This window comes from Neopsephotus bourkii, unplaced genomic scaffold (genome assembly GCF_033783945.1).
Source record: "Neopsephotus bourkii isolate Nb327-2 ecotype Australia unplaced genomic scaffold, CSIRO-AGI_Nbou_v1 NB_1132, whole genome shotgun sequence".
NCBI classification, from domain to species: Eukaryota; Metazoa; Chordata; class Aves; order Psittaciformes; family Psittacidae; genus Neopsephotus; species Neopsephotus bourkii.
The window spans coordinates 2,377,642-2,396,990 of record NW_026901618.1 but is presented as its reverse complement, the minus strand read 5'-3'; the positions used below and the strand labels follow the sequence as shown (position 1 = coordinate 2,396,990).

At 39.6% G+C, this 19,349-nt stretch overlaps 1 protein-coding gene across 2 annotated transcripts in view; it reads right to left on the bottom strand.

The window, feature by feature from the left end:
* LOC133217306 (peptide-N(4)-(N-acetyl-beta-glucosaminyl)asparagine amidase-like) overlaps positions 1–19,349 on the bottom strand; it is a 452,245-nt gene that overhangs the window by 50,492 nt on the left and 382,404 nt on the right. The gene's annotated exons all lie outside the window — the stretch shown is intronic.

Genomic DNA, 19,349 nt, shown 5'->3' with positions numbered 1-19,349 from the left:
GTGTCAAGAAATAATCCAGTTATTAATGGCATTTTTGGTGATTATGGGATTAAATCTTATTTTAACATCAGGTGGAGAAGGAAAATTCAGTGTTTATTTTGAAATCTGGTACTGTCCTCTACATAGCTGGAAGAGACTGGAGGTTTTCCCTTTCTGAATAGTTTTCTTATTACATATTATCAATATGAATTCAAGTTTCAGAGTAGCTGTAGTCCCAGAATAGTACAGTCTCCAAAATAACAGCTTTCTCCTTTCCCCTTGATAATCTCAACTCCCACTCCTGCTGGTGCATCAGAATGTGTGGTGCAAAGCTACCGTCTCCGTGTACTGGCTAGGAGCACTTCAACTATAAATCACGAAGGAACAGTCTGTACTATCTAATCACTTCTTTGACCTGAGTATTGCTCTTACTGTGAGAGACTATGATTTATTGTCTGGCATCGAAGTGCAAAAGAGGTCCATGTGATACCTCCAAGTTTAACAAACCCAGTTGTGTTTTGGTTGGTCTATCTCTAGAACTGGGTCTTTCCCTATCACTTGCCACTTCCTATGGACAAGGCTGATTATGTGAGAGTCAGACACCAAAGCAACTCCTGAAACATCAGATCTTGTGCCTTATGTCAGAGAAGGGCAGGGTTTCTCCCTCTTTAATTACTGTCATGAGAGTAGGGTGAGATATGTGATCAGCACCCTAGAAACCTCTGTTGCTTGCTGGGTATGGTACAGCACTTTGAAATCCTGGGATGGGTTAGAGAAGGAGCATCTCTTGGCATGCTGTTTTTATGACATGCTGTTTTTAATCCACAGAGGAATCTGAATGCCACACAGATGGGGCAAGGTGTCATTTTGTTTTCTTCATGGAAGGTTCACCCTTCCCTCTCCTTCCCCTGCAAGTTACATCAAAGTCCTGCTTAGCTTGTGCCAGTAAAAGCTTTCCTAGCAGGTTTGCTTTTTGTTCCAGCTCCTAGTCCTTCTGCATGTTTTCTGGCCTTTATTGACTTTGCCTTCTCTCTTCCTTTGCATTGCACCCTACACTTGTCTGTCATTTGTACTGGTCTTTCTATTTTTTAATCCTTTCCTCCTAAATCTGTATCTTTAATACCTTCTTCATGAATTACTGTTTTCCACTCCTTTTCCATCCGTTTTCTTACAGATATGTTTTATTCAGAAAGTCTTCCTCTGTGCAGTCCCTCAAATGCATCTTTGGCCTTACGTGTCTATTATTTCTGACATGCTGAATGTGCTTACTTTAATGTCCATATTCTATTGTCAGTCACAGTGACAAAAACCTGGAAGGACTCAACTATTTGCAGCTGAAAGATGGGTATCTTAAAGCAGAAAATTCCTTGTCATTCTGTAGTAAAATTAACAATGTTTGTGTTGATCTGGACCTGCCATCATTTTTTGTTAGGTTTGTTAGGAAATGAACCATTTTCTTCTGCAATATATCAATCATGTTTTGAAGCTAAATCACATGTTCAGGCTCAATACTAATCATACAGCTTAAGTAAGTGCAAAATAGAAACAGATTGTAAACTATAAAAGCTTTTCGCTTTAAAAGCCCTTCCATAACCACACTGCTGAGTTTGATAACTTCTCTTAATTTGCAGCCTTATTCGTGCTTGGGTTACATTCTTTTGTTCTAGGGCCAGTGTAGCCTTGTAGGTTCATTAGATGCATAATTTCTGATGTTTATTCATCTCCTGTGTCCCTGTCCTGTTTTCATTTTACTGGTATGTATGCCAAGTTTTTCCAGTCTCTTCTTCTAATGGTCCTATTAGACTTTTGCTGCACCTCTTCCAATTCAAGTTTATTTTTGCTGTGGAGTTTTTTATCGCTACAAGAGAGACAAAGGGAGAAGTAATACTACTGCCTATAATAGTATTACTACTGCCAATAGTATAATACTGCCATAATGCCAATATGTATGTAGGTCTATGCAAGTCTTGTCTAGTACAACAGTCATTGTCCTTGTCTAACTTTCCACGTTAAGAATATCATGAGACCAAGCTTTAGCAAGGTGAACTCTGTTTCTGCTTCTTAATTCTAGATGTTAACTCTGCAGTTACTTAGATTGAGAGCAACTGTGCTGTATATAGGATCAGGATGTCTGTAGTGGGGCCCAGCACTCATTCTTGCTCAGCTTATGTAGAGCATCAGGTCATACTGATTTCCTAGGTTTTGCCAGTACTCTACTAGAGACTTGCCTATGATGGCTTACAAAGTGTTAGGGTTGAAAAACTACCTTGGTAGGACATAGTGGCAGGCTCTTACAGATGTGTCGTATCTCTGAGGACTTGTACTAAACTATACTAAAGAGACAAGATGGATCATGAAATAAGCCACTGCAACAAATAATGCATACTCAAGTTGTAAAGCGTAAAATAAATGAAATCCTTAATGAACACAGGGAGCTTGCTACCAGCAGTAGAATCTAAGCCTGAATAGTACTACATATAGGGACTCTTGCGGATACACACCTGTGCTTCATTGGCAGAAACGTTAGCTGTACTTAAGTGTATATGTTGATATTAGTTAGAAAAATGGTGATTTGTATATAGCAAAAGCAGTCCTCCCTTTTCTTGTGGTCCATGGCAAAGTTCTTTGAACTTCAACAAAACAAGGGCTGTCCATATGTTGTAACAGTAGCCATACCAACATAACTAATACAGAAAAGAATAAAAAGCCTAGGTAATGATTTGATTAAATTTTCTGTCACTCCATGCTTATTCAGTAGCGCATTGTTGACCAGAATGGGTCTGCACAACTCGTTACTATGTAGGAAATCCAACCAACAGCATTGGCAGATGTTTTTTCACCATTTTTTTCCCTTAGATAATTGAGGGGCAGTATGCAAAAATGCTTTTCATTTTTTAGTTTCTAATAATTTTCTTTCACATTCTTGTGCTGCTTTCCAATAGATGGTGGTTTCATCAAGTAGAAACGTCTGAGAACCAAGAAATACTTCAGTCCTTCAATGCCTGTCTGTGGCAAAGATTTGGAAAGAAAGCTGAAGTCTTTTCTTTAGCAATAGCTGCACAGCACTCAGGCCCTTTCTTGGCGCCCTTTGCCATCTGAAGTAAAGGCCTTATAGCACATCCTGCAAGAGCTGCCAAGAGCTGTGTGCATTACACTGAGCTACTAACTTTATCTTCTGGAGAGATGGCTCATTAGCAAGCTGGATGTACAGAGGGTTAGATCCCTTTCTGAGGCTGTTATTTGGACACATTTCACTGACACTAAATGTGACCTAGCAGCTAATCTTTGATTTAAGTGGGTTAAACAGATGTCAGATGAAAGACAGTACCAAGCTGGAAATATAGACTGTGAGCCTGCTCAAATGCTACTTTTCCTTCTGTTCATGATATTGAAGAGAAAGAATAGACACAGTATCTATTAAATCTGGTTTAAAAGCTGGAAATCAAATTAAATAAATTTATAGTTATTGTTATTCACTCTGCATTTTCCTTGGTTTTCTCAATTCAGCACCAGATTATTTTTTTTTTTTTTTTTTTTACAATTTCTCTCTGGGTAACACCTTAAATCTGCTATGAGGGAACAAATGACCATAATCTTTAATGCATAGGCTGAAAGTCACTGAGAAAAACCCAGTTTTTTATGTCATGAGTATGAGAAAAAAAGAACAGGATCTCCATCATTCCAGAGATGGTGTTTGCATCACAGAAGGGGAACTAGTCCTGCTAGTAGGCACATCCTTCTAGATGTGTCTGGACACACTCACATCTTGTAAGCATAACTGGATTGTTGCAACAGTCTTCCCTGGACCTCTGCGCTGCTTAGCCTGCCTGGTTAACACTGGAAAAGTAGGCATGGGAAAGAACAGGTGGTGCTGGAGGATGGAGGTTTTAAAGAGATGTAATGCTTAAGAAAGATGAGTGTGAAGCCACAGAGCTGGATAAATACAGTTAGAAGGAGGTCTGCCATGGAGTTCAAGGCTTTAGTCTGCTGCTTCGTTACTGTGGCCAGTCCCTCTGTCTGGGGCACCTCACCTTCGCCATCAGCTAAGATGTGATATGTAGGGAGGACCCAGAGGACAGCAAAACCTTAGATACCAGCTCTGTTTTGAAGATGATATTTGAATTTTCACATTTAGTTATGAGAAAGATTGGCTGAGAAAGGAAAGAAGCTGCTGAGCTTGTTAGAGACCTACATAGGAGAAAGTGGTCTATGAGTTGCTGTTTTGGCAACTGTTATTAGACATAGCCAATAATTACTTCTCTAAACACTAATGAACATTTAATTGCTATTGCTGTCTGGTGTGTAAAGCTTCAGACAGCAGCCCCTCCAGAATCAATAACACAGGCAATCTACTGCAGTTTATCTGGTGTTTATTTTTCAAAGATACTTACAATGCTTGAAAAAATTAAATGTTCCATTTTGAAAGTGGAAGAGCTGGAAGAGCTCTTCAAGATGCTTTTACAGCATGTAAAAGGGACAAAATATTGGGATTTAATGTTCGCCTCCCTGCTGCTTAGTCATCTGCCAAGCCATGGAGGGAGCATGGAGATGGCTTCCTTCCATTAGCAAAGCACAGGAGACTGTGCAAGTGCAGCTTCCCATAGGAGTCACAGAGGAGGAAACAGGTCAGCTAAAATGAGGGAAGGCAGTAAATGATGATAAAATCCCTGTATTGGTTTTAAAGTGAAAACCTTCACTCAGGCTTCTGTACTGCAGTAGAATACCCTGGTTGTGTATGCATCTCTCTCTGTAACATAGGAGTAGAGGATTATGGCAGCTAAACAGGCTCTTCCAAGCAGAATTGCTGTGGGGCTGACTTAAGCTTGCACACAGCTCCCGCTGTCTGGCATTTCCTAACTTCTAAATATTTGCTTTTACAGCCAGAGCAGTGGTTCCTCAACATCATTTTTTGTGAGGTGTTTATGCATCACATTGTCTATCAGTGGTAACTATGCTCGACTAACAGTCCCAGCTGAAGTCTCTTCTGTGTCCCTCAGGGAATTGTTGATATGTTTGGTTTTCTTCCTGTCTGGCAAATTGTTGGATTCTGAGATGGATTTCAGGGGAAGATATGTAATTTCGCAGTGTTAAAACAAAAATTATGATAAGAAACTACTCTTTTTTACAACAGAAACAATCTCTGAGTTGTTTACCTCCTTACTGAAATTATGCAAGTAAATAGAAATAGTCTATGGAAAAACAATCTAAGGTGACCAAAAACCTGTGTGGCACTGGGGAGGCTCAGAAAGCACTGGCATTCATCTTGACACTTTAATTCTCTTTCTTTAAGGCAGGTACTGTCAGTTTTGCTGAGAAAGGTGCCATGAAGATGCATGTATTCAAATTATGGAGCACTAGGAACAAAGATGTAATTTTGTTTTCAGTACAGGGTTTGGATGTGCTGGTTAAATAAGGCCTGCAGGCCACATACTGAACATTGCATATAAAAGGAAGTCCCCACTGAACAAGGCAGACACCCTATGGAAGAAATAGTACATGAGCTTGTAATTAAAACCTACATCCTACTGTATACACAAAATGACCTGAATTAAGACTTGCGCATCCTGGCATGTTGTAACTTTACACCGCTTGACTTTACAGCTAAGTGTTCTTTTAAAGTGATTTTTCTGTATATAAACTAGAAGAAATACACATGCAGGCACATCAAAATGGAAGAAAAAGATAAATACATTCACTCCCATACCTCAGATATGAGTGCAGCACATATCTTCTCTTTTCCTTAAGCCTGCGAGCAATGTAAGAAGCAGGACAGAAAAGCCTTTGGGCAGAACAACCATTTCTTCACTTCTTGAAAAGGTTCAGAGACTTTCCCTCAATTTCTTTCCCATCACTATGACATTTTGTTTACTTTTGCTTCATCTCTCAGAGACTTGGATTTAATTATTTCAATAGACAGGCAGGGCTGAACACCTTCTCCCTCCCCTTACAGAGATAAGGCTGTTGCAATCTCTGCTAAAAGAGAGCTGGAAAAGCAGCATCAGGGAATGAATACATTAGAAAAAATGAAAGACCAAAACTGTGGATGTAAGCAGAAAAGTCTAGGCACAAACTTCTTCAATTACAGGTTGTGCTTTTTCCAAGCTGTCAAAGATTTTGTTCTTGATGTCCCTTTCTTCCAGATATCCTTGCATGATACAAGACCTTGCAGCAGGGGCAAGCCAAGATCCTACAGATTGTGAGCATAGAGCTGGTCTAAACATGGAAAAGATTTTGCCATCCAGGTTGAAATGGCTCACAGGGCTTCACTGGTAGTGCCTCTGCAGGTCAGGTTATAAACTGTGTTTGTGTCTCTTTAGGTGGCTCAGACTGTGTAAATGTTTATCTCCAGTCCTTCCAAGGAAAACACAAAGGAAGCTGCCAGAATGGAAAAGAGCTTCACAAGGCTGGCTTGGGGCTAGTTAGCAATGTGGGCAAAACTGGGGCAGGGCAGTGAAACTGAATTTTGCAGCAAAAATGGTTTAATTGGAAGAGTGAGAGATCAGTGCAGAGTGTGTGCTTTTATTTGGCACACTGAAGTTTTCCTTAAGCTATTAGAAATCTATCAAGCTTGAAGTTTGGATTTAAAATCCATATTGGCTTTTAAATCCATATTTAGACACATTAGACGTTAGAAATATTTAGACACATTTAGACATTAGATATATTTAGACACATTTAGACACATTTAGACATTAAATACTCTGATGTAAAAAAAAAAAAAGCTCCCATTAAAGCTCCCATATTTGTGAAAATTGTGTTTCTCGACCAACTGGACCATGCAGTTAGGAATTAGAACACTACAAAGTTAGCATGGTAGCATTAGATACATTAAACACTGGATAACCAGCTTTGTAAATGTAATTGTAAATGGGAGATCATCAAGGTTTCTTTCATGAGGCCCTGAAGAGATTGATTCCTTACCCTGGACCCATTAATGCATTTATCAATGGCCTACAAAAGAAACAAAGAAAAAGTAATACTGGAGATGACACCAAACATAGGTCTAGCTGACGCTTTTGTGTCCACCTTTTAGTTGCACTTAGCCAAACACTTTAAAAGTTACTGAGGAGGACTTGACAGACAGAAAGAAAGTCACTGTTACTGTACAGGCTCCATTTCCCTAGGAAACAAGGCTAAAAATTCAAATAAGGATTCAAAGCTTGATAGTGCCCTTTCAATAAAAAGAATGGAGTAAGAAGGTATGCTTGTTTTCCTGCCAACGGAAATTGCTAAAACAGGAATTGCTTTTAAAGATCAGAGTGTCTACTGTTGCTCTTTGCCCAGGTGCTGTAAGAAAATGTCATTAACCTGCTGGCCTAATAGCAGTAACTAAAAAAAATTATCACTGTTTACTAAGGTGATCCCATGGTATCAGTCATTTAGCTTTTAGGTTTAATTATTACTTATTAATTAATTATTCATCAATCAGGAATCTGCAGCTTGTCTTATTTGATTTAATCCATTTGTTCATCTCCTTTTTATCTTGACTTCTCTCTTTCTATTGCAAAAGCCTAATGCCCTTATATTTTTATTCTTGTTGCACAAGACTTTAAGCCATGGTAGTGAATCTTGTGGGGAGCAAGACAAGTAGAATTCCAGTAGTTCTGTCTATTCTTGCATCTGCCTGATGTTAACATTGAAAGAGATGTTGAATTTAATCACCATCAAGAACTTGGATGTATGAACATGGAGAAAATGAAAGTGTGGAAGATCCAAGGATGTATTGATCAAAGAGTTTCAAAGCACTAGAAAGACCACAGGAAGCATAATAAAGCATGATAATAGAGCAAATACAGCATCTAAGAAAGCTGATCAGGGGCACTATTTATACAGTCCTTGTCTCCTACATTCTGCACCATTCTCAGGCTTAGCTAAAAAGTGGTATTGTCAAGAAGAGTGACCCTAAACATACAACTTAGAGGTTTTTTCTGCCCAAACAGCTGTGAACCCTTTGCAGCTGCTGTTGCCTAATCCAAGGTTCGGTCAGTCTCAGTAGCAGAATCTGTGTCTTGCTCATGAAACTCTCATGCTGAGGTATCTGTTGTACTGAAAACATGTAGTTGAAACTGGTGGAAAAGAAGGTTCATTATTCACTGGTGTCTAAGTGACAAGCTGCACCTCCCCACCACTGCAGCAGGGATGAGGGCTCCTCCAAGAGTGAGGATGAACTGGGAGTGAAGGAAGAGCCCAACACAGTGGGGACCTCACCAGCAGAATGTCCTCCCACAAAATCTGAACTGTTGAGAGTATGATGACTGCACAGGCACATTTCCCACTGCAGAGGCTGTGTAAAGGAAACAAACTGATACTAAATAACATATCCAGGTCATGAGATTCTAGAAGACGTATTTTGAGGTTCTTGACAATTTCTTATAATTTCAGATCCAACATCTTTTAAAATTATGTTCCATGATTTATTGATCTTAATTCTTAGAAGAAAAGGGACCAGTTGTTTAGCACCTCATATGTGTCATATTCTGTTGTAATTCCTAGAGATGTTACGGAATGACCAGCAGGGATCCCTGGGTTTTCCAGGACTCTTGTCATATTCATGAACACCTCTCCTCATGCCCTTATTTAAGACAAAGATTGATTTAAAACATGTTTGCAGGTAGTAACCAATATCTATGACTTTGATTCTTTGAGCAAGCAGGGGGAGCTTGTTGGTTTGGTCTAGATGTGTCTGACTGTGTTGTGGAGCAACAGAAGTTTTCTGACACTATTAAGTGAATACAGAGAAGTTTGGAAGAGGCCATTTTGCTTAGTTTTAACAACAAAAAATGTTTTTGTTTAAAACATTTAACACAAAACAGTTCTTCAAAGCTTTTCATCTTCATTCAGTTCGATAAACATTGTGTAATTAATCATAGAGATGGCCCTGTTTTGTTATCTGGGAGACAAGCCGACAGGCACTTTAATGAAAAATTATGATCATTCTGTGTCTACCACCATGATTGTTCAATGGATGCAGGCAAGAGCCAAGTTTACAATTCAAATCCTACATTCCCTTTAAAATTGTTTATAAAAGAATGAAAAGCAACTATCACTACCTATTAACACTTTTAATGAGTTTATGAATTTTAAAAGGCATTTCATGGCAGAAAAAAAAGCCTGAAACAACTATAATTTATGCGAGAGTAAGGATGAGAAATAAATCAGAAAATAAAAGCTAGTTTAAAAGCACAGCACTTTTTCTTCTGCTTTTATGTACTTATTGCTAAAATGGTTGGCTATCTGTATAAACATTGATACAGCACATAATGAATTGATACTGCACATAATGAAAATTGGATGTGAATACAGTACACAAAAAGACAAATAGAATTATCTGCAATTTACATGTTTACAAAATGATTTGCATTTCCTATTTATCTCCTATTTCATTTTTAAAGTGTCAAATAAAAACCTAAGAAAAAGAAACAAAGTTCCCCTTTATAGAGGAAACATTTTTCATTATTCTAAAAATACGCAGCAGCCACATGATGGCTTTCATTTAAGCAATTGCCGCAATGCATCAGATCCTTCTATGATGGGGCTACGGAGCTGATGGACAGGCGTAGAGCGGTTGATGTCATCTACCTGGACTTGAGCAAAGCGTTCGACACTGTCCCACACGACATCCTTGTCTCTAAATTGGAGAGACGTCAATCTGATAGATGGACCACTCAGTGGATAAAGAACTGGCTGGATGGCAGCATGCAAAAAGTTGTGGTCAATGGCTCAATGTCTGGCTGGAGACCAGTAATGAGTGGTGTCCCTCAGGGATTGGTGTTGGGACTGGTCTTGTTTAACATCATCGTCGCTGACATGGACAGTGGGATTGAGTGCACCCTCAGCAAGTTTGCCGATGACAGCAAACTGTGTGGTTGGATTGATACGCTAAAGGGAAGGAATGTCATCCAGAGGGACCTTGACACACTTGTGAGGAGGGCTGATGCCAACCTCATGAAGTTTAACCATGCCAAGTGCGAGGTCCTACACCTGGGTCAGAGCAATCCCAGGCACGGCTAGAGGCTGGGCAGAGAAGAGATTCAGAGCAGTCCTGTGGAGAAGGACTTGGGGGTGCTGGTCAATGAGAAAATAAACATGAGCTGTCTTCAGTGTGCACTTTCAGCCCAGAAAGCCAACCGTATCCTTTGCTGCAGCAAAAGGAGCGTGACCAGCAGGTCAAAGGAGGTGATCCTGCCCCTCTACTCTGCTCTTGTGAGACCTCACCTGGAGTATTGTGTACAGTTCTGGTGTCCTCAACATAAAAAGGACATGGAACTGTTGGAAGAAGTCCAGAGGAGGGCCACAAGGGTGATCAGGGGACTGGAGCACCTCCCATATGAAGATAGGCTGAGAAAGTTGTGGCTGTTCAGCCTGGAGAAGAGAAGGCTGCGTGGAGACCTCATAGCAGCCTTCCAGTATCTGAAGGGGGCCTATAGGGTTGCTGGGGAGGGACTCTTCATTAGGGACTGTAGTGGTAGGACAAGGGGTAATGGGTTAAAACTTAAACAGGGGAAGTTTAGATTGGATGTAAGGAACAAGTTCTTTACTGTGAGGGTGTGAGGCACTGGAATAGGTTGCCCAGGAGGTTATGAGTGCTCCATCCCTGGCAGTGTTCAAGGACAAGGCCTTGGGTGACATGGTTTAGTGTGAGGTGTCCTTGCCCATGGTGGGTGGGCTGCAACTAGATGATCTTAAGGTCCTTTCTAACCCTAACTATCCTATGATTCTATATGTAACAGAAGCAGTATTAGAAGCTAATGTATGAAAACCAAGATAAAACACAGCATTCTTCTATCCTGTGCTTTGGGAAGTGCTCTCTGTATTTTCAGGGTTTTTGAGATTGGGGACCACCACAGATTGTATGACACTGCACTGTACAGTGCTTGTGCTCAGCAGTGTGCCCTGAGCACCTCTGCTTTAACACATTCTGCTCCCCACTCCGTTGCAGTTATCTGGCTGGCCAAGCCAGTAAGCCTGGAGATTGACTTCCTGAGGCAGAAGAGACATCCCTCATAGCTCAGGCAAATGAGTAAAACTATTTGCTCTGTTAAAAACTAGCTGTCCTGCAGCCAAGGACATTGATAATTTTAATCCATTACAATTGCATTTCTTAGTGGCAAAATTATATGCAAAAAAGAAGATTTGTCCCACCCTGTTTTGAGAAGCTTAATTATAGAGACAGCACCATCTCCTGCGTAGGCTTTGATCTTTTCATACTCAAAAGCCAAACATCTGAAGTTGAACAATAGAAATTAAGGTGCCAATAAGTAGAAATCAATTTCAAAAAAATAGACATATCTAAGCTCTCAGAGTGTAAAGAACAAAATTAGCATAAGATTTTCCCACTAAAACCCAAGGACGCTATAAATTAGCAATGAGGACAATACTTAAACATGTGTTATCACTTTCCCAAGTGATTAGTGAAGAAACTACAGTAACCAGCAATTTTTTTAAGTACTCTTTTATTCTATTGTCCCTAATTACATAGTCATTGCAGGCCTGGACAGCATAGAGTTTTCCTATCAATCTGTATCATGTAAATAAGACAGAAAGACTATGGTGGTTTTAGTCTTAATATTGGAACTAATGATAAATAGCTTTGTGCCTTCTGAGCATGACCTAAGTACCTGCTCAGGGCTAGAGATACTAGATCCACTCAGAAATATATGCTAACAGACCCTTCATATTCTTAAGCTGGGAAACTCACTATGACAATTGAGAGTGCAACAACAATCATGGATAGTGCAATCCAAGGTAAGAGTGGAAGACCTGAATATAAAGCAATGTTTTTAACACCACTGCAGTGAGCAACTTAACTTTAAGTAATTCAGTCAAAACAACAGGATGAATGAGTATCTCATTAAGGAGTTCTTTTCACCAAATAAAACAGACAAATATAATGGATTTAGAAAATTAATTCTTAAATCATCCAACAGAACATGTAGGTTCATCTACTTTAAACCAAAGATGGATCTTTTAAGTGACAAAATGTCCTTTATTATGCATAGATAATATACCTATATGATGTGAGCAGGCATTCACAAGACTGGTTTTAGTTTATGTTCATTCACAGTTGACAATAAGCCTCAAAAACAGTGTGTTGCTCACTGTGAAAATTCGAGAGGAATTATTCACTTCAGTAGATTGCCCTCAGGAACAGCATACATTCCTGCTGTATGATAAAGTGCTATATAACAGGAAAACAACATTATTTGCATCCAAATTTTAAGTAAAATGTAATGCAGAGCAGCATGTCTTTTACTTGAGATACCCCTGAAACCCTTATTCAGTTGTGTAGCTCGAAAGATAAGAAGTTACCGTTACCACAGGGTAACATATACCAGCAGGTTTTGAGAGCGCTGGGAGGCTTTTAACTGACCTTATTTGTGTTTAATGACCTTCCCTCTCCTTGAAACTGGCTGCAGAGGCAGATGTGTCAAACATTTTCTCTTGCAGCTGTTGAATGCCACAACTGCTCTCAGTCATTAGAACACTGAGGTATGTTTCTCAGTACTCACTGGGTTGTTATTTGTTCTGTTATTATTTCTGTGAAATCCTGCTGAGTGGTGTAACTATCCACAAGGCAGGAATTTTTTGGCTTAAGCTTGAGACCACAGACATCTGCAGAGAAATGATCCTGCCATTTATAAAAAAACCCCACCATCAAAACAGCAATTTATTGATACGGGGTGTGTCCAGGACATTGAAATGGCCCATACCTTCCCAGTACCTGGCACCCCTCCAGTGCCCCCTCCTCACAACACCAGCTTGGGAAAATACTTTTCACTCCTTTGCCTGATATGTACTTGTGGACATCAGTGTCTGCTGCACTGGTGTGCCCACCTGCAAAGGTAAAGCCCCAGAAGATGTTTATTCATTGAAAGCTTGTGGGCTTTGCGTGGAGTTTCAAACCAACACAACTCAACTGTTGTGCTCAGGTACAACTACAAGTCCACTATGCTTCTTGTTACAGGTATCCCAACTATGCCCTTGAATCAATCAACATGCAGCAGATTAGACAAGGAATCAAAAAAGAATTCAGTGTCTAACAATCTCCACACTTCCATTTAATCTCTGTTTAAACTGAGATAAAACTGGTCAAATATGTCAGTTTGCAATGAGCTGCTAGTATTCTCTTTAGGCCTTCTCTGGTGTATATATGCTACATCTGTAAGCAAGAAATAGAGCAAGATATTTTGATGCATCCATAGTCCACTCACTGAGGTGGAGTCTCTTAAACCTTTAGCAGTGAGAACTGAATGGAAGTTGTGTTTAGCAGTGTTTGACAAGTGTATAACACATTTGTACTAAAGCAGGTGGTTAAAACTGTACTCTGGAAAATGAGGGTTTCAGAACAGAATAGCTTTCCACTATGTTCCTACATTCATAGTTACGGTCTTCTGTGACAGCAGCTGCCTAATGGAAAAGTAATTTAAACTAATGCTGCCACCTGGGCACTGTAAAGTCCTTTAAAAGAGGGGTTTAGATGTGGCTTGGAGACCACAGAGTTGGAAGAGGCTTCATTTGCATTTGGCTGGCTAAGAAATGAGCAAACAAAAGCAGTTGTGGACTTCCTGGTGTAAATCACATCATTGTATTATTTGAGCAATATAATTAGGTGGTGAAAAGAAAAATCATACATTCCAGTGTGACAGTTATTCTAGCCACTTAGGTGCTAATTCAGGTATAATGCTTTTGCTCTGATGCAGTTTCACAAAGTGATACTTCCTCTCCGTAACCTCTCAGTACTTCTTCGGCCATGTATGATTTAAACTTTTCCAATTGAATCTAAACATAATAAAGTTTTAGCCAATTTTTTGCAAAAAAAGAAACAAAATACTGCCTGAAATATCTGGTACTCACTGCAGCAGGGGATAGAGACACACAATGACATTTAGCTGAAGGGTATCAAAGAACACGTCATCTTTTTTAAACATTATTTGAGAAACAATGAATGAACAAAGCATAGATTAAAACCTAAATGCAACAGCAAATTTCTTAAAGGGCAGCAAAAGATTGCAGATGTTCATAGGCAGCACTTAAATGAATGTGACTCTTAATGCTATTACTATGCATATATTCTTACTGTGACACTGTTGTCTTTCAATGCATTTATCTGTGATTTAAAACATAATAAGGATCTTCAGGGTCAATTAACTTATTATGTGTAGTCTGTTCAGGGCAGTAGAGGCTAGCATACCTACTGAAAGAGTACTGGTTGTGTACTCCCTTTTTGTATTTGTAATATGTATAGCCAAAGTCATGTTAGGTATGAAGATCTGCAAAATGTTTTAGTTCTAAATAACAAGGAGCAAGAGTTATTCTCCTTTTAATTTTAATGCCCTGACAGTCTTTTGTCAAGTGTGGTTAGAACAAATACGCTGACTACATTGAAGATTCCCTAACATAAGAAGGGATTCATATCCTAGCAAAACACAATTTGATAATACTCTGTAATTCTGTCATGGGAATAGCTGGAATTTTTTGATACACGGTACAAAAATCAGGGTACTGGTGGTACTTCACTCTCCTGCTTTTCCTTTGTAAAAATCTAAATCATCCTATACCTTTCCACACCAAAATTTAAGAAGTGTGTTCTTTCCCAGCTGTATGAGATCTGAAAATGCTTTCCCTGAGGAAAAACACTGGAAATTAGCCACACCTCTAAACCAGCAAAAGACTGGGAAGTGCATCAATGTATGCTGGTGAACATTGCACCATACAGGGGGCTTCTGTGATTATTTTCTATGTTCCCACTAAACATCCATGCCTCTTGATCAGTGATAGGGTGTCAGGAGGAAGAAAAATATTTCCCTGCAGTTTGCTGCATCAAAATTCATTTTGTCTTCTGAAATAGTTAAGGATTTAAGTCGTCTTTTACTTCTGAAAGGGAAAAAAGTGATCTTTATTCCAAAAGGTTTCAGCAGGGTTGCTTTAAAACTAAAAGCAAGCGGTTATGACAGCTGACCCCTTCATGCTGAGATATTCACATACTGTCCTGTCTTCTCTTCCATGGCAGTTAAGAATCTTTACATAGGGATTTGTTACATTGAACAAACTACAGATGCAGAGAAGGGACCAAAACAATATTTAAGTAATTGGTTGCATTATGTGGGCTGCATTTTCAAAAGTTATTAAGTTTTCTTGCCAATTTAGTCTTGTTTTTAACAGTGTTTTAAATGTGAATCTCCTTCCCTCACCTGCACGACACACACGCGTGAGCATAAACATGCATAGGTGCTTTCTAGTGCACAGGTATCCAACTAGCAAATTCATACAAGTATATAGCTAATTGTATATTAACCTGATATACAGCTGGAGATTTATGAGCCTATGGATTGGTTTTGATGACGTGCCCTTTATCACCTGCAAGAGTATTCTTCATGTGAATTTTGGGATGCTTAGTTTAAAAGAAGTACAAAACTGACCTTTATTTAAACCAAACCAAACCAAAAAAGATAATGTAGGAGAATTTTGTTTTGGATAGCTTTCATAGGTTAGAGTGAACTGAACAAAACTCAGTCATTATTTATTTATTTATACTGAGTATTATAAATATAGTCACAAATGGTGGCCCCTTACTTTGCAAGTTAGACTCATTGAGTTTACTGGGACTTGTCAGTTTTCCATGAGTAGCTCTTTCAAGTAGAAAGTCAGGCCTTTCAATATGGGGCAAATCATTATGGAGAGGTGTCTATTTAAAATTCAGTACCACAGTCAGCAGGAAGGAATGAGTTACTTTCAGCAGGGTCAGGAGACTTGTACACATGCTGCTCTTTCATCTCTACAAACAAGATTTGTTGCTGTTGAGCTAGCGGCATCTACACTTAGTGCTTGTTAGTTGCTGCCTTAAGGTAATAGATGTGATTGGAATTTTCTTGTTGTTTCATGTTATGTGGGTTCATTATTCATTTTCTCAGGAGGGCTGGAATGGCAGTGTCGTGGTTTAAACCCCAGCCAGACAGCTCGTTCACTCACTCCCCCCCCCCCCCCCCCTTGCCCTCTCCCTACTCCTGGAGGGACAGAGAGGAGAATTGAAAAGAATGCAACTCCCACGGGTTGAGATAAGAACAGATTAGTAACTAAGGTATAACACAAATCACTACTGCTGCCACCAATAATAGTAATGATAAAGGAAATAACAAGGGAAGAGAATACAACACCTCAGCACCAGGCGACCGATAACTCGCCCCTCCCACCTGGTGCCCCAAGCACCAACCGATACCTGCTCCAACCCTGCAGTCCCCTAGCCCTTCCGGGTAACTCCCAGTTACATCCAGGGCATGACGTGCTGTGGTATGGAATACCTCTTTGGTCAGTCTGGGTCAGGTGTCCTGTCTCTGCTTCCTCCCGGATTCCCCTCCTCCCTGGCAGAGCATGAGGCTCACAAAGTCCTTGGCCAGACCAAAACATCATTGTTATCAGCTCTGTTCCCAGCCCGAAAGTTAAAACACAGCACTGCACACCAGCTACCAAGAAGGAGAAAAATGGCTGCTACTGCTGAACCCAGGACAGGCAGTCATAACAGTTTGGGAGCACTGAACATTTATCTGTGTGTGAACTCAGCTGCTTCTTGTTGGGGTACTCTCATACAGGCAAAGCCATTATCAGAAGATGGCAAATAGAAGTCTGGGTATTTTTACTGCTTTGGTCCTTTGTCCCCCTGTTTGTGTAAAGTTAAGAAGCTTTTTTTGAAATCTGTTCTTTTGCATTGTAGCATATGTTGACTCTAGAGCTCTCCCAGAGCAATTGCAAAAATATTATGCAGAAGAATTCCTGTCTATAGTAATTTCTTTTACAGTTACTTGAGGACAACACTGCCTATGGATAAAATAAGGTGAAACAAAGAACTCTGTCTAGAGTAATAGTCATAACCAAATTTCAGTGTTTCTCCAATACTTCTACATTTGGGCTATTTGTGGTTTTTTTTTTCATATATAAGAATATTTTAGAGTTTGACAGCATCCAGTAACTTTTTGAAGGCAAGTTGTGTTGATGGTTTCATTGGTCTTGTAATGCAGGGAACTTTGTACCATGGAATCATTTGACCAGAATGACCATGTAACATTTGTATTTATGCCAGATTCTAGCCTTCAGATTCATCCTGAGGAATGAGTGTGTGCAATAAATCTTAAGTAACTTAAAAATATCAACGGTGATTGTGTTGGATATACAGTGCTGTTGAGTCAGTGGTGCCATCAATATGTGTGTTAAAGATAATGAATCCTGTGAACTTTTATCACCATGTCAGACAGCATCTCTTTAACTTTTGAAAATCCCTTGATGTCTGAAAGCTTATATGTTAACTGAATAAGCAAGATTGTCTTTGTGCCCAAATAAGGCATTGGTGAACTCCAAAGACTGTTCTATGATGATGAGTTAGTTTTCCTTGGATTTGAGTTTATTGGGAAGTATGCTGGTTCTGTCAGATGCAAGACTTACATTTTGCAAGTATAGATTTAAGGCTAGTATTGCCACTGTTTCCCACTGTGAAATATGAGTTTCATCTGGAATATGTAGGAAAACATCAACTAAACAAAAGTGCGCTCTCTCTTAGGAAGGAGACGTTTTCTGCTCCTACCCCAGTGCTTGGTGAAGAAAGACCTCAGGCTATAACATTTAAAGACAACTTGATTGTGTTCTTGTTCTCAGACCAGCTAGCACAGCCTGTGTCTCTGCTATTAAAATGCTCTTATTCTCCCAGGGAGTGTCTCCACACTGGAGATGTTCTTCGGAAAAAAGAGTGTTTTGCTGGGGCCAAAATCATGCCCCAAATCCTTCTTCAAGTATGGATCATGGAATAATTCCTTGGAACTCTCCATCTGAAGAGAATGATGTAAATTTGGATATACCACTCTGCTACTTCCAACTCCAGGCCTGCTCTACTCTGTGAAACACAGAAGGTGGTAAAATATTTGCTTTTTGTACAGGTGTTAACAAACACTTTGCAGGTTTTCACCATTCGCCTTTCCTGTCTTCTTAGGTTGACAAAGTACAAAGGGGAGTCTGGCTAGCTCATCATTAAACATGACTCATAAGTCAGGCAGATTCAACCAAAGAGAACATAAATCATAAAGACTTTAAAAATCTGTCAGCTGGTAGGAGAGAGGAGAGGGCACAATAGGGTAATTTAACAACAAATTCAGGAACTTCAAACCTGTAGCAATCATTAATGCTTTTGTGTCATTACTGTAAACAGTTTCTCTGGGATACAGTCTTGTCCCTGATCAAAACTTCACAACAAATTACAGTGTAGATGGAGTGTTTAGATCACAAACACTCACAGCAATGGAAACTGACATTGACCATATTGTACTTTCCTTTCAGTAACTGTTAGAGATGAAAAGTTTCCAGATTTTGGTCCTCTGCAATACCTACTGTTAAAACAATTTCCAAGAGTGGAATCCTGTGCAAGTGTAAACTGTCATGGTTTTTCTTAAATTGAGCTGTGCATCCTTCTACCACAAACTGCTCTGTGGTTTGTGCCTTGCCCCTTGACTGCTCCACACTAGTAAGGGCTCAAATATCCTTTTGCAAATAATCTCTGTCTTTTGGGAAAAGCTAGTACCTTATGTACTGTTTTGACAAAAAATGAGGCAGACAGAAAGAAAAATTGGCACACATTCATTTTATGATCGTTTCCTGAACTATACTACAAACACAAATTAATTTCTCTTGTAAGTAATGATCATGAAAAAAATAGAGGGAATCAATCCTGCTAAGAATTGCTGGTGTGCTTGTCTCCACTGTGAAACTAACTTTGAAGGTCTTGAATCCCCAGGATTCATGTACACATATTAATTCCTAGCTTAAGAGCCATGAGGCCCAAAGCTTGAGCTGGCCAAGCTAAATAGAGCCACCAGCAAATTTAACTGAGCTCACCTTGTCAGCTACTGCCATTGCTGCTCTATAGGGTGGGGTAAGTGCCACTTAGCTCCCATAGCAGATACTTCTCATCTAATCTTAGTCACCTGTCTGGCAGGTGTCTACCCTAAGGTAAGCTTTGAGGTTCTGTGTATAGTCAAATATATATGTTTATATACGGCGGATATGTGTTTTGTAGGACAACTGTTTCTACCTTTGTTAGACTTAGCATGAGATCAATTATCCTTTAGAAGTATCTAACATGCTGTTAAGACAGACACTGGACAATTTGTTTAGTTGAGATGTCTTTTAGCCGGCTAGATTTAAATGAGAGAACTCCATTACTGCTGTTTTCCTGTAAGATTTTTCTTTCCTAGCCCTCCACAAAAAGATAGATGAAGACTTCTGGGAAAGTATCTGTATTGTGAATACCTGCCATCAATTGTGTCTTAAAGGTGGGTAGGTGAAATAATATATGAAGGTGAAATCCCTGTTCCTCACATTGCATATCGTTG